The 13,425-nt window shown below is 41.4% G+C and overlaps 1 long non-coding RNA gene across 1 annotated transcript in view; it reads right to left on the bottom strand.

The window, feature by feature from the left end:
• The window catches only part of LOC115516634, a 31,763-nt gene that overhangs the window by 5,375 nt on the left and 12,963 nt on the right, over positions 1 to 13,425 (bottom strand). The window contains exon 3 of the long non-coding RNA XR_003969610.1: positions 838 to 932. This is a non-coding gene — a long non-coding RNA (uncharacterized LOC115516634). The remainder of the gene's footprint in view (positions 1 to 837; positions 933 to 13,425) is intronic.

Genomic DNA, 13,425 nt, shown 5'->3' with positions numbered 1-13,425 from the left:
TTCCTGACCAGTCACTCCAGACTAGGTTAGGTGCCCCTAGATTAGAGTCCTACCATCAGAGATTGATCACATTTTATTGTAATTGTTGGACAACTGTCTCATTCAATAGACTGTCAGTTTCTGGAGAGCAGAGATATTGTCTCTTTTGTTCCTCTTTTAATCCCCAGTGCCTGGCATATCAAAGACACTTGTTGAATGAATTCATGAATGACTGGCTGAATAATGAGCAGCTCAAGAAAACAACCTTTATACTCACATGTCGTTGGGCAAGACGGCTGCTTCTTTAACCAAACAAGCAAACAAACAAAAGCATTCCATGGTATTCCAAGACTTTATGTCACAGAACCACAGTCTAAATCATGTATAGAGGGGTTCAAAATCTCTAGTAGGAAAGAGAAATACTGTCCCTATTCTGTCCTTGAGAAGATACCATTATGCAAATGTGGGCTTCCTCCTGGTGAAATAGTCCGAACAAAGAAGTTGGTTATGCACACTTGTGCTTCTTCCTTTACTGAGGTCATGGTGCTTAGAGGTAGTGTCGTGCAGTGACATGGTGATTTAGAGCCAGGGCTCTGCTGTCAGTGGGTTTGAGACCTAATCTGTTATTTATTCATAGTGTGCAGTTTGCACGGGTTACTTGACCTCTTGAAACTTGGCTTTTCTCATCAGTAAAATAGGGGCCATATTCACACCTTCATGGGATTATGAGATTAAATAATGAAATGTATATATCAAGTTCCTGGCCTGAAGGAAGTGTTCATCAAGTAGCCCATGATGATGATGATGATACAATGTTCCTGAGAAGAGCAGCATCATAAAAGACTGGTCTCTGCTCACCTTTTTCCTTGAGGGAAGTGTATAAGCTCAGTCCCTGTGAAATTGGGATTGGTGTCCTGCTTTGGGTTCCAAGAGCCCTCAACCAGTGCTTTTTCCTGTGGACCAACAACAAAGGGATGAGAGTGCATCTATAGAGTGGATCCCTAACTGCAGGCTCAGCCCACACTCTAATCAGGGGCATTCTTGGAGGCTTTCAGCCTGGAAAACAGTCTGGCCATTCAATCTAAAGACACTCTCCCAAACTCCCTCTGTGTCCTGGAGAGGAGGTGGGAAGATAAGGAACACTTGAATGGAAGGCTGTGCATATACAAGTTGTCCACCGAATCTCTTAGTATTCATTGGTGGATAACTTGTATATTCTACTAGTATTATTGGCATTATTCAAAGGGAAAGATGAAACAACTTTAAAATGTGACTCTGTTAGTTTTTAAGCCTACTTTGTAAATAAAGGATATATGTATCTGTATAAGTGGCTTACATAGCAAAGGATGTGGATAAGTCATATATTTATCATGTATGTGTGTTGGGGGGTGAGGGAGAGATTTGTAAAGATAAGAACAGAAATGGACTCAGTGTTCCAGAGAAGTACAGGACACTTGGGGAGAAAGGTTGTCCTGGAGGGGAAATGGGAAGGTCTAAGAACGATGAGGCAGAACAGGTGGCAATTGAAGTCCCGATTTCTGAGAACCTGGTTCTCAGAGTCTATAGCTTAAAAGGGCCTGGCATCTTCCCTGCTGGGAAGCAGACAAGGACCCAGAATTCAAAATCCAATGGCTTTAGCAGCAAAAAAAAAAAAAAAAAAAAAAAAAAAAAAAAAAAAACCCTATTTATGTTTTCAATAGCATACAGAGATAACACAATATAAATGATATATGTGGTATATGCCGAAAATAACTTCTGTATTTGGTGGTTATCTGAGAGGGGATTATGAAGGACTTTTGCTTTCTTTTTTTAAAATTCTTTTAAATATTTATTTTTGAGAGAGAGAAAGAGAAACAGAGCACAAGCAGGGGAGGGGCACAGAGAGGGAGACACAGAATTCAAAGCAGGCTTCAGGCTCTGAGCTGTCAGCACAGAGCCCGATGTGGGGCTTGAACTCATGAACCAGAAGATCATGACCTGAGCCAAAGTCAGACGCTTAACCAACTGACCACCCAGGTGCCCTAAGGACTTTTGCTCTCTAAGCCATACATTTTTGAAATATCCAGTGTTTTATACTGAGCATGTATTATTCTTACATGAAGTAAAAAAGTTAGAGTTTTAAAATTTAATAACATATAAAAGCAAAAACTTGGATACAACCTAACTAGTCATCAATTGGGAGAGGCTAATTAGAGCACTGATTACAGATTCATACTATGGAATACTATGCTACCATGAAAAGCATGAGTTAGATCCATACGTCCCACTATGGAATAAATGTCACAATATTGTTGAGTTAAAAAAAAAAAAAACTGCAGTGAAATGTGCAATGACGTATACATATATAAAAGTTATGGAGCTGTACACTTGAGATTTGCACAATTTTTTTACAAGTTCATTTATTTATTCTGAGACAGAGAGAGAGAGAGAGAGAACGACCTGGGGAGGGCCAGAGAGAGAGGGAGAGAGAGGATCCCAAGCAGGTTCCTCACTGTCAGCACAGAGCCTGCCCAACGTGGGGCCTGAACCCATGAACCGTGAGATCAAGACCTGAGCCCGGAATCAAGAGTCCGAAGCTCAATCAACTGAGCCTCCCAGGTGCCCCAAGATTTGCACAGTTTGTTATACCTCAATTAAAGTTTTTTTTTTTTTTAATCTTCATGAAATTCTGATTGTGTGTGTCTGTGTTTGTGTCTGTGTGTACATGTGTTGGAATATGCATAGAAAAAGACCTAGACAGTAGTGCCTTTTATAGTTCAAAGAGCATGTGACTCTTGACCTAGGGGTCCTAAGTTACAGCCCCACGGTGGGTGTAGAGATTACTTAAGTAAATAAATAAACTTAAAAAAGAAAAAGATCTAGACAGATGAAAATGGAAATTTTAACAGTGATTACTTAGTTATTCCTGGGGAATTGCATGGGGAGAGTGAGGGAAAGTTCTTTTACTTTTTGCTTTACATTTTTTACATTTAAAATAATAAGCATGATTTGTTTTGTTATTGAAAGCAACAACAAAAAAAGGTGGGGCCCCTGGGTGGTTCAATTGGCTAAGCATCTTACTTTGGCTCAGGTCATAGTCTCATGGTTCATGAGTTTGAGTTCCATGTCAAGTAATAACAACAAAGGAAACAGAAAAAAAATTATTTGTCCTCTGTGGGATTTCCTAAATAACCCCATTAATTTCAGGGGCATTCTGCGGCCTTCCCTTCCTCTCCTCTGGTAAAGAACATGAAATGAGAACATGCAAACGGTTTCAGGCCAATTGGGCCCACTCTAGATGATGGTGGTGCTGATTTCCCTCCAGTTTACATTAAGGAAATTGAACTTTGGTTGAAATCCATCTTGTTTAAACAAGAAAGCAGACAAAACTTTAATGCTATAGTCTTGCGACCTTGTAACATTAGCACTCCTCCGGGGAAAAAATTGGGATTTGGCGGTGAACCTCCGCGTGAACGTTACCGCTTTTAAAACGTCTATTTTTACCGATGCCCTAGAAGAATTCCTTTGGAAAGATTCTTGTTTCAATAAAAGTAAGCCATTGGACACCAAGCACGGGGGACCTGACAGGCGAGAAAGGTTTTGAGAAGCGTCAGTCGCAAGGGAGAAAGCCCCCGCTAGAGCCGAGCTCCTCCCTGCAGCCTTTGGCTTTGTCCGTCCCCGGGGTTGCGGCGTGGGCAGCCCCAGCCCTCCGGAGGGGTGGGGAGGGGAACAAAACCAAACAGCGTCCTTTCCCTACAGTCAGCCCCATGTGCAATCCAAGAGCCACACGGATTTAGAGGGATGGTTGGGCCCAAAGGAAGCTGGAAAGCCAAAGGGATGAACACAAAACAGGGCAGGGAAAGGGACCCCATCCTGCCAAGTTTTATCTTTCAGAATAATGGTGGTGACTGTTGGATAACCCACGTCCATCATTAGGGTGCCAAAGAGGGGGTGCCTCACTAGCTTTTCCTTTTTTTCCCTCCAACTGAAAATATATCTTATATTTTTATTATAAAAGTAACATATGTTTGCTGTAAATGAGTCAAACAATACAGAAACCTATGAACTGAAAATTAAACCCTCTTGCCCAATTCTACCTTCCCAGGAATAACCACTGGAACAAATGCTGTGTGTCTGTCCCAACTTTTTAATGTAATATTGTATGGCTAAGCGTACACAAGGCAGGACATAGTGCTTAAGAATACAGGCTGACTTTGACAATCAACTCTTAACTGGACATAAGTTTTCTCAAATATAAGACAAGGATAATAATAAATAACAACTGCTACTTAAAATGTTTTTACATAAGTGAACTCATACACATAAGATTCTATAAATTTACTGTTTTCAACTTTATTTTTGAAATATTTATAGATTCACAGGAAGTAGCAAAAATAGTATAGAAAGTTCCAACATGCCCTTCATCCAGTTTCCCCCAATGGTTACATCTTACCTAAAGTACAGTATCAAAACCAGGAAATTGGTGTTGCTACAATGTGTAAAGTTTGATGTCATTTTATCCCATGTGCAGATTCCTGTAACCATCAATGCAATCAAGATTCAGAGCTTTTCCATTATAGCAGAGATTTTCTTCATGGCACCTCTTCATAGTCACAACCACCACCCTTTCACCCCAACGTTTTAAACCCCTGGCAATTACTAACCTATTTCCCAACCCTATAATTTTGTCACTTTAAGAATTTTATATAAATGGAATCACATAATACGTGACCTTTGAGATGAACTTTTCTCACTCAGCATAATGTCCTTGAGATCCATCCAACTTTATGTATCAACATTTGTTCCTTTTTATGTCTGGGTAGTATTCCATTCTGTAATGGACTTAAAATTTTTCTTTTGTTAGAATTTCAACATTTTGAAATCTCTAATGAATTAACTGATTGAGGTATGGAGTGTAAATGGATGCTAACATGTTAGGAAGAGACGACCAGGCAATATGTGCCTTCTGATAGAAGTATACCACAACCAACTATGAAGTAGTCTTTTCTGTAAGATTTTATTTTTATTTTATTTTATTTTATTTTATTTTATTTTATTTTATTTTACACCCAATGTGGAGCTCAAACCCACAACCCGAGATCAAGAGTTGCATGCTCTACCGATTGAGCCAGCCAGGCACCCCAGTCTTGCCATCAAATCTCTACATTTAACTATAAAGTATCAGGAAATGCAAAGGAAAAGAGGTCAAGACTACCCCCTTGTAAATGCAACCAGGAAAATCCAGATTGTGAGAAACTGCATGCAAACATCACAATATCTTCAGCAAATAAATTGTAAGTGAACACAATCTCACACACATGCACATACACACATGGAGGAAACTTATAAACCAGGGGATATTTAAGAATCACCACACACACACACACACACGTAACAGTCCCCACCAAAAGCTTGTACATACTCAAGGAGCATTATTAATAACAGTAAAAAAAAAAAATGGAAACAACCCTAATGTTTATCAGCTAATGAATGGGTAAACAAAATGTGGTATATCCATACAATGGAATATTATTTGGCAAGAAGAACTTATGAAGTCCTGATGTGTGCTACAACATAGATGAATCTTGAAGACATGCTCAGAGTGGGGGTGCCTGGGTGGCTCACTCAGTTGAGTGTCCAGCTTCAGCTTGGGTCATGGTCTTGTGGTTTGTGAGTTTGAGCCCCATCTCAGGCATGAAGCCTGCTTTGCATCCTTTGTCCTCCTCTCTCTCTGCCCCTCCCCGCTCACACTCTCTCTCTCAAAAATAAATAAATGTTAAAAAAATGTTTTTAATTTAAAAAAGAAAAGAAGACATGCTCAAAGAGAGAATCCAGTCACAATGGACCACATATTGTGATTCTATTTGCATGAAATATCCGAATAGGGAATTCCATAGAGATATAAAGTGGATATGGGGAGATGAGAGAATTGGGGAGTGATGGCCAAAGGGAGGGCATTATTTTCAGAGGGATGAAAGTGTAAAATTGATTGTGCTGATGGATGTACAGTTCTGCAGATATATTATAATCTATTATGTTGTATTCCTTAAATGGGTGAATTGTATGGCATGTGATTACTTGTTAATAAAACTTAAAAATATTTTTAAAAATATTTTTTAAAGTTTATTTATTTTGAGAGAGCAAGAGATATGGAGGGGAAGAAAGAGGGGGAGAGAGAAATCCCAAGCAGGCCCTGGCTGACAGAACCAGATATGGGGCTCAAACCCACGAACCGTGAAATCATGGTCTGAGCCAAAACCAAGAGTGGGACACTTAACCGACTGGGACACCCAGGGACCCCAAAACTTAAAAATATTTAAGAAGTGTTAAGAAGCATATCAATCAATCATAGTGTGTGGCGCTTATTTATATTTAGATTTAAACAAACTATTAAAAAAGATATCTAAGGGCACCTGGGTGGCTCAGTTGGTTAAGTGTCTGACTCTTGATTTTGGCTCAGGCCCCTAGATTTATTACTATTTTTTGAAGTGTGATAATATTGTGATGTTTGTTTAAAATTTTATTTTTAAGTAATCTCTACACCCAATGTGGGGCTTGAACTCACAACCCCAAGATCAAGAGTCATATGCTCTGCCAACTGAGCCAGCCAAGTGCTCCTGTAGTGATTTTTAAATTAGAGTCTTTTAGTTTTTCAGAGATACATACTGAAATACTTACAGATGAAACCATGTCTGGGATTTCCTTCAAAATAATACAAGAAATAAGCAAGTGGGGGTACAAATGAAATGAGACTTCATAATAACTGTAGAAGCTGGGGGATGGCTGCATGAGGGCTCCTTATAATCTTTTTTCTACCTTTGCCTATGTTGAAAATTTTCCATAATAATAAAAATGCATATCAATAAACATATTTCCATAAAGACTTACCCAGCTCTCTTTAAGAGCTGCATAGCCTTCCATATTTATTTGATCAATTTGATTTATTTATTTTATCTATTACCTGATAGAGGACATTTGTGTCATCTCCAAATATTCAGTATACAAAACAATACCGCAGGAAATATCCTCATACAAATGTCTCTGCCCAAGTAACTGTCCATTTCCTTAGAATAAATTCCTAGAAGTGAAAGTGCTAGGTCAAAAGATGTGCATGTTTTAAAATTTTGTATATATGGAGAGATTGTTCTCTAGAAAAGCCTTGAGGTTACCTATTTCCCAACACTTCCAATAATATGTTGGTCATTAAATGCAATCCTTTTCTTTTCTTTTTTTTTTTTTTTTAAGTTTATTTATTTATTTTGAGAGAGCGCAAGCAGGAGAAGGGCGAAGAGAAAGGGAGAATCCCAAACAGGCTCTGTGCTAACAGATGCAGGGCTCAACTCACAAAACTGTGAGATCATGACCTGATCCAAAATCAACAGTCAGAGGTTTAACTGACTGAACCACCCAGGTCCCCTCCACTTTTTCTTTTTTAAAGATTTTTTGCAATATAACTTATACACCATCAAATTCATTCATTTCAAGTGTACAAGTCAATGATTTTTAGTATATTTCTAGAATTATGCAAACATCACCACAAACTAATTTTAGAATATTTATATCATTCCATTTCCAGTCACTCCTTAATCCCACTCCCAGCCCTAGGTAACCAAGAATCTACTTCCTGTCTCTATAGATTTGTCTTTTCTGGATGTTTCATATGGATAGAATCACAACATGTGTTCTTTTGTGTCTGGTTTCTTTCACTGAGCATAGTATTTTTGAAGTTCATCTATGTTATAGCATGTACAGTAGTTTGTTCCTTTTTATTGCTAGATAGTATTCCATTGTGTGGATATACCACATTTTGTTTGTGCATTCATCAGTTGATTAATAAACGACACAAATGCTGTTTCCACTTTTTTGCTATTGTGAATAACATTGCTGTGAACATTCATGTGCCAGGACTGTGTGGACTTACGTTTTCATTTCTCCTGGGTAGATTGCTAGAGGTCGAATTGCTGCATCCTATGAAAATTCAGTTTTTAACATTTTAAGAAACTGACCAACTGTTTCCAAAGCAGTTGTACATTTTACATTCCTGCTTGCAGTGTATGAGGATTCTAGTTTCTCCATATTGAAACCAATACTTATTGTTATCTGTTTTTTTAAATTATTATTATTATTATTATTATTATTATTATTATTATAGGGATGCCTGGCTGGCTCAGTCAGTAGAGCATGTTCCCCTTTTCAGTTTTATTTTTATGTATTTTTATTTTTATTTATTTTTTATTTATTAAAAAAATTTTTTTTAATTTTTTTTCAACGTTTATTTATTTTTGGGACAGAGAGAGACAGAGCATGAACAGGGGAGGGGCAGAGAGAGAGGGAGACACAGAGTCGGAAACAGGCTCCAGGCTCCGAGCCATCAGCCCAGAGCCTGACGCGGGGCTCGAACTCACAAACCGCGAGATCGTGACCTGGCTGAAGTCGGACGCTTAACCGACTGCGCCACCCAGGCGCCCCTTTATTTTTATTTTTTATTTTATTTCTTTTTTGAGACATCCAGGCAGCTTTTATTGAAAAGATTTACTGCAGCCAATGTTGAAAAAGTTTACTGCAGCTTTTTTTTTTTTAAACGTTTATTTATTTTTGAGACAGAGAGAGCCAGACCATGAACAGGGAGGGTCAGAGAGAGAGGGAGACACAGAACCTGAAACAGGCTCCAGGCTCTGAGCTGTCAGTACAGAGCCTGACACGGGGCTCGAACCCACTGATGGTGAGATCATGACCTGAGCCGAAGTCAGATGTTTAACGGACTGAGCCACCAGGTGCCCCTTACTGCAGCTTTTGACTTCTTTTTTTCCCCCTCTTTTTAAGTTTGCTTATTTATTTATTTTGAGAGAGAGCATGAGCATGTATGTGGGGGAGGGATAAAGAGAGGGGGGAGAGAGAGAGAATCCCAAGCAGGCTCTGAGCTGCAGTGCAGAGCCAGACACAGGGCTTGATCCCACCAACCGTGAGATCATGACCTGAGCTGAGACCAAGAGTTGGATGCTTAACTGACTGAGCCACCCAAGCACACTGAGCATGCTACTCTTTTAAAAAACAATTTTTTAATGTTTATTTATTTTACAGAGAGAGAGAGAGACAGCATGAGCTGGGAAGGGGCAGAGAGAGAGACACACACACACACACACAGAACCCAAAGCAGGCTCCAGGCTCTGAGGCGTCAGCACAGAACCCGACTCGGGGCCTGAACTCACAAACAGTGAGATCATGACCTGAGCCAAAGTTGAACTCTCTACCAGCTGAGCCACCCAGGCGCCCCCTGAGCATGCTACTCTTAATCTCAGGGTCGTGAGTTCAAAGCTCCACATTGGGTGTGGAGCCTACTTAAAAAAAAAAAATAATAAATAATATTTATGATGGTTGATAATGTTGAACATCTTTTCATGTGCTTATTGGCTATTTGTATATCTTCTTTGGAGAAATATCTATTCAAGTTCTTCACTCATTTTTAAAATTGTAGGGGCGCCTGGGTGGCGCAGTCGGTTAAGCGTCCGACTTCATCCAGGTCACGATCTCGCGGTCCGTGGGTTCGAGCCCCGCGTCGGGCTCTGGGCTGATGATGGCCCAGAGCCTGGAGCCTGCTTCCGATTCTGTGTCTCCCTCTCTCTCTGCCCCTCCCCCGTTCATGCTCTGTCTCTCTCTGTCCCAAAAATAAATAAACGTTGAAAAAAAAAATTTTTTTAATTGTATATTTGACCTTAATCTGTTTATTTTTTGCTAGTCTGTAAGATGAAAACTTGTTTTCATTTACATTTACTTAATTAGTAATAAATAAACAGTAATTTATTTTCACATTTTTTTTAAGTAGACTTCACGCCCAGCACAGACCCCAAAGCAGGGCTTGAACTGACAACCCTGAGTTCGCAACCTGAGCTGAGATCTACTCAGATGCTTAACCAACTGAACCACCCAAACACCCCAACTTTTCACATATTTATTGGCCAATTGTAATTTTTTATTTGTGAAGTTTTAGAAGAGCCCCTTCTACACGAAACATATTTTTTTTTACACGTTAAAAATATTTCCCCAAGTTTTTCATTTGATCACAGCAACTATGCATGCCATGGTCATACACATAACCCAAATAGCTGAGGGTAATTAGGTTATAGACAGACACTTGATCCTGCCCAAAAGCACACAGTATTTGGTCCTAAAGCTTAGCTGGTCTCCTTCCCCATGACCTTCACCATCCTCTATCCTCTGGCCATGCTGAAGCAACCCATTGAGGCAACTCTCCTTAATGATGGCATCCAATCCCACTCCTGAATAATCCCCTGAAAAGAGACCCAAAGATATAAAACTTCTACTCCCAACTCATCCTCCTTCTTTTCTAACAATGAGAACCTGGATAATCTTATTTATTGAACACTCACTCACCAAGTATGCCAGACACTTTGTTTCAGCACCTTATGCAGATCGTTATCTCTGTACTGTTATGTTCCTCATGTTACAGATGAGGAAATGACGCCAGGGGAGTTTTAGTAACATGCCCAAGGCCACAGAGCTAGGGATTTGTGTGGCTGGGATCAGACCTGGGTCTATCTGACTCCAGAGACTGTGCTTTTGCCCACTGACCTACATTTCTGCGTTTTTGTAGCCAGAGCTTTCTGTTGGCTTCAGGTGTGCTTTAGAAGGAAGGCCAAAGTACAAAGGCTGGGAAAATCCACCCACTGAACATTTAACATTAGGAAATAGAGTGGAGATTCTGAATCCTACTACCCCACTGAAATTGAGGGTGATCTTTTCAAGAGTGCCTCAGTTTTCTGTCATCCTTTCAACAAATAGTTCCTGGGCACTTAGCAACCCCTAAACTATGCCTGGCACATATCAGGTGATGAATCAATAAATATTTGTCCCATGGATGAATAAATAATTGAGTAAATGAATGAATGGGTGTCTACTGTGTTCCAAGCCTCCTGCCTGAATCTTGGGATACAATGAATAAGACTGACCTGAAGATGCTCATGGTTAAGTGAGACCGTGATACATGGGGAATTATAATCCTGGGACATATACATAAGAAATTTTAATCCTAGGGGTGCCTAGGTGGCTTAGTCGGTTGGGCGTCAGACTTGGGCTCAGCTCATGATCTCACGGCTGGTGAATTTGAGCCCCACTTCAGGCTCTGTGCTGACAGCTCAGAACCTGGAGCCTGTTTCGAATTCTCTCTCTCCCTCCCTCTCTGCCCCCCCCCCCCCACACTCTGTCTCTTTCTCTCTCAAAAATAAATAAACATTAAAAAAAAAGAAATTATAATCCTGGGGCGCCGGATGACTCAGTCGGTGAAGCGTCTGACTCTTAACTTCAGCTCAGGTCACAATTTCACGGTTTGTGAGATTGAGACATGCATAGGGCTCTGCGTTATCAGCAAATTTGGGGGATTTTCTGTCTCCCTCTCCCTCTGCTCCTCCCTCTCTCTTTCTCTCTCTCTCAAAATAAATAAATAAACAAACAAAAAAATTATAATCCTGTGGCATAAACTCTATAGCAACAACAAAAATAGCAATCATTTTTGCTGAACCCTGACTCTAAGCTTTGCCTCATTTAAATCCTCTCAGCGATCCTACAAAGTGAATATCATTTTTATTTTACAGTTGAATAATCAGTTTCCAGGTGACGGAACGAAGGCTTTAGTAGGGATAGGCACAGGGAGCACAGTGGAGGGATCCTAATCCAGCTGGTGGGTTTCAGAGGAGTCTTTGGAAGGAGTTGTCTCATTTGAAACCTAAATTAGAGGTGGTAGGTAACCTGGCCTGGGTGAAGTGAGGCTGCCTTTGCAGGCAGAGCAAAAGCCTGTGAGCCAGGGGGAAAGAGCTGTGGCCTCTCCTTCTGCCACACTAGCTTTCGTGGTTCAAAAGTCCCAGGGCCAGCATTTGTTCTGTGCCAGTTCTTCCTGTCTTCCCCCAAAGACATCTTCGTCATCTTGTAGACCACAGCCTGCAAACAAATTGCCCTTTGAGAGTACCAGGCCTGTCCAAATACTGCTAGGCTCCTGGGAATGGGTGGCTGAACTGAGGCCTGTCACACTCACAGGGTGACCAAAGCAAGATTAGTGTGGCCAGCTGCTGACACTAAAGCCAGACAGGAAGTCAAGCATGTGTGTATGTGTGTGGGGTCCCCTTGGTGAGCCACACCCTCCTCCAACAGCATCACTTAACATTGCTGTTGTGAGAGAAGCAAAATCTCTCTTGTAGTCTATCTAATCTCAACCCGTTCTATAGCCAGTTCAGCTCATTCCCTTGAGTTCTGTAGCGGGAGAGGTCATTTTTAAGCCCCTCCACAGCTTTTGCTTTTTCTCCCTGATTCCAGGCACAGTCTGTCAAACTCTGTGGAGGAGAGAAGGAGGCATGAGGGGTGGGAGTGCAGGCACCTGCCACTCCTTCTGGGCCCTGCATCTATCTGTGGAGACCCGGCTGCTCTATGCTGGCATCCTGAGGTGGGGGGTTAGATGGGGTATTCTCACCTGGTCCAGCTTCTGAATGTGGTTTTCTCACCTATTTCCACCCAAATCTTTGTACTTCTCTTGCAAAGTCCCCAGGGGGACTATTGACCCCTCCCAGAGAAGGGGCCAGTAGGGTAATTGGCTAAGTTTGGGATTGGGCCTCTAGGGTTTAGTAATCATCATAAAGGTCTTCCTGGCTACTGTACAGGAGCCTCCTAAGGCAATTTCACATTCAGGACCCTCAGGCCTCCTTTGATCCCCCACCCCTGAGGGAATGTCTGGGCTGGGCCTTCAGAAGTGGCCAAGCAATGCATAACAATGACTTCTTACCACACACAGAACCAGATCTTCAACACGTGGCAATAAAAATAGCTTAGCATTTATTGAGTGTTTATTAAGCACCAAACTCCTCACAACTGTCTTGGGCAAAAGATACTGTTACAGGTAAGGTAAAGAAGGCTTAAGGTCCCCAAATGCTAAGAGTGACAAGGCAACAAAAGGGCTGGGCTAGCATTGAAAGCCCAAGCTGGGACTCTGAAACCAGGGCTCTCTACTTCCAAGCAGGCTGCACTTCCAAACCTGTCCATCTTTCCCCTCCTGCTGATAGTTCAGCTTCCCTTGACCTCCTTGTATCAGCAGATTTTCCCAGGCCCCTCTCTCATCTCTGGTCCACCCACTGGGATTTTCAATACCTCCCATCATCAATCATTGTCTGGCCAATTATTCAAGACCCTCCTAGGGTTACAAAGGGATTAATTCCCCAATCCCTCCCAACCCAGCTATTCCTCCATCCTTTCTAGAGCTAGCCAATCCACCTAAAGGTCAAAGGTCAACGGTGCCAGATGGGGTTCTGTGTAAGTCTCCCTTATCCCAGGGTCAACTCCTGGAGAAGGTTGGGAGGTAGCCTAGGTGGAAGCTTCAAGCCCTCTTTTGCCAAGCTCCTCCTTCCCAGGGTGACCAAGTCTGGATCCATTCCAGGCAGTCCATGGAGCAGGGCTGAGTGTGGGAGA

The sequence above is a fragment of the Lynx canadensis genome, chromosome A1, assembly GCF_007474595.2.
Source record: "Lynx canadensis isolate LIC74 chromosome A1, mLynCan4.pri.v2, whole genome shotgun sequence".
Taxonomy (NCBI): domain Eukaryota; kingdom Metazoa; phylum Chordata; class Mammalia; order Carnivora; family Felidae; genus Lynx; species Lynx canadensis.
This window is presented reverse-complemented; position numbering and strand designations above follow the sequence as displayed.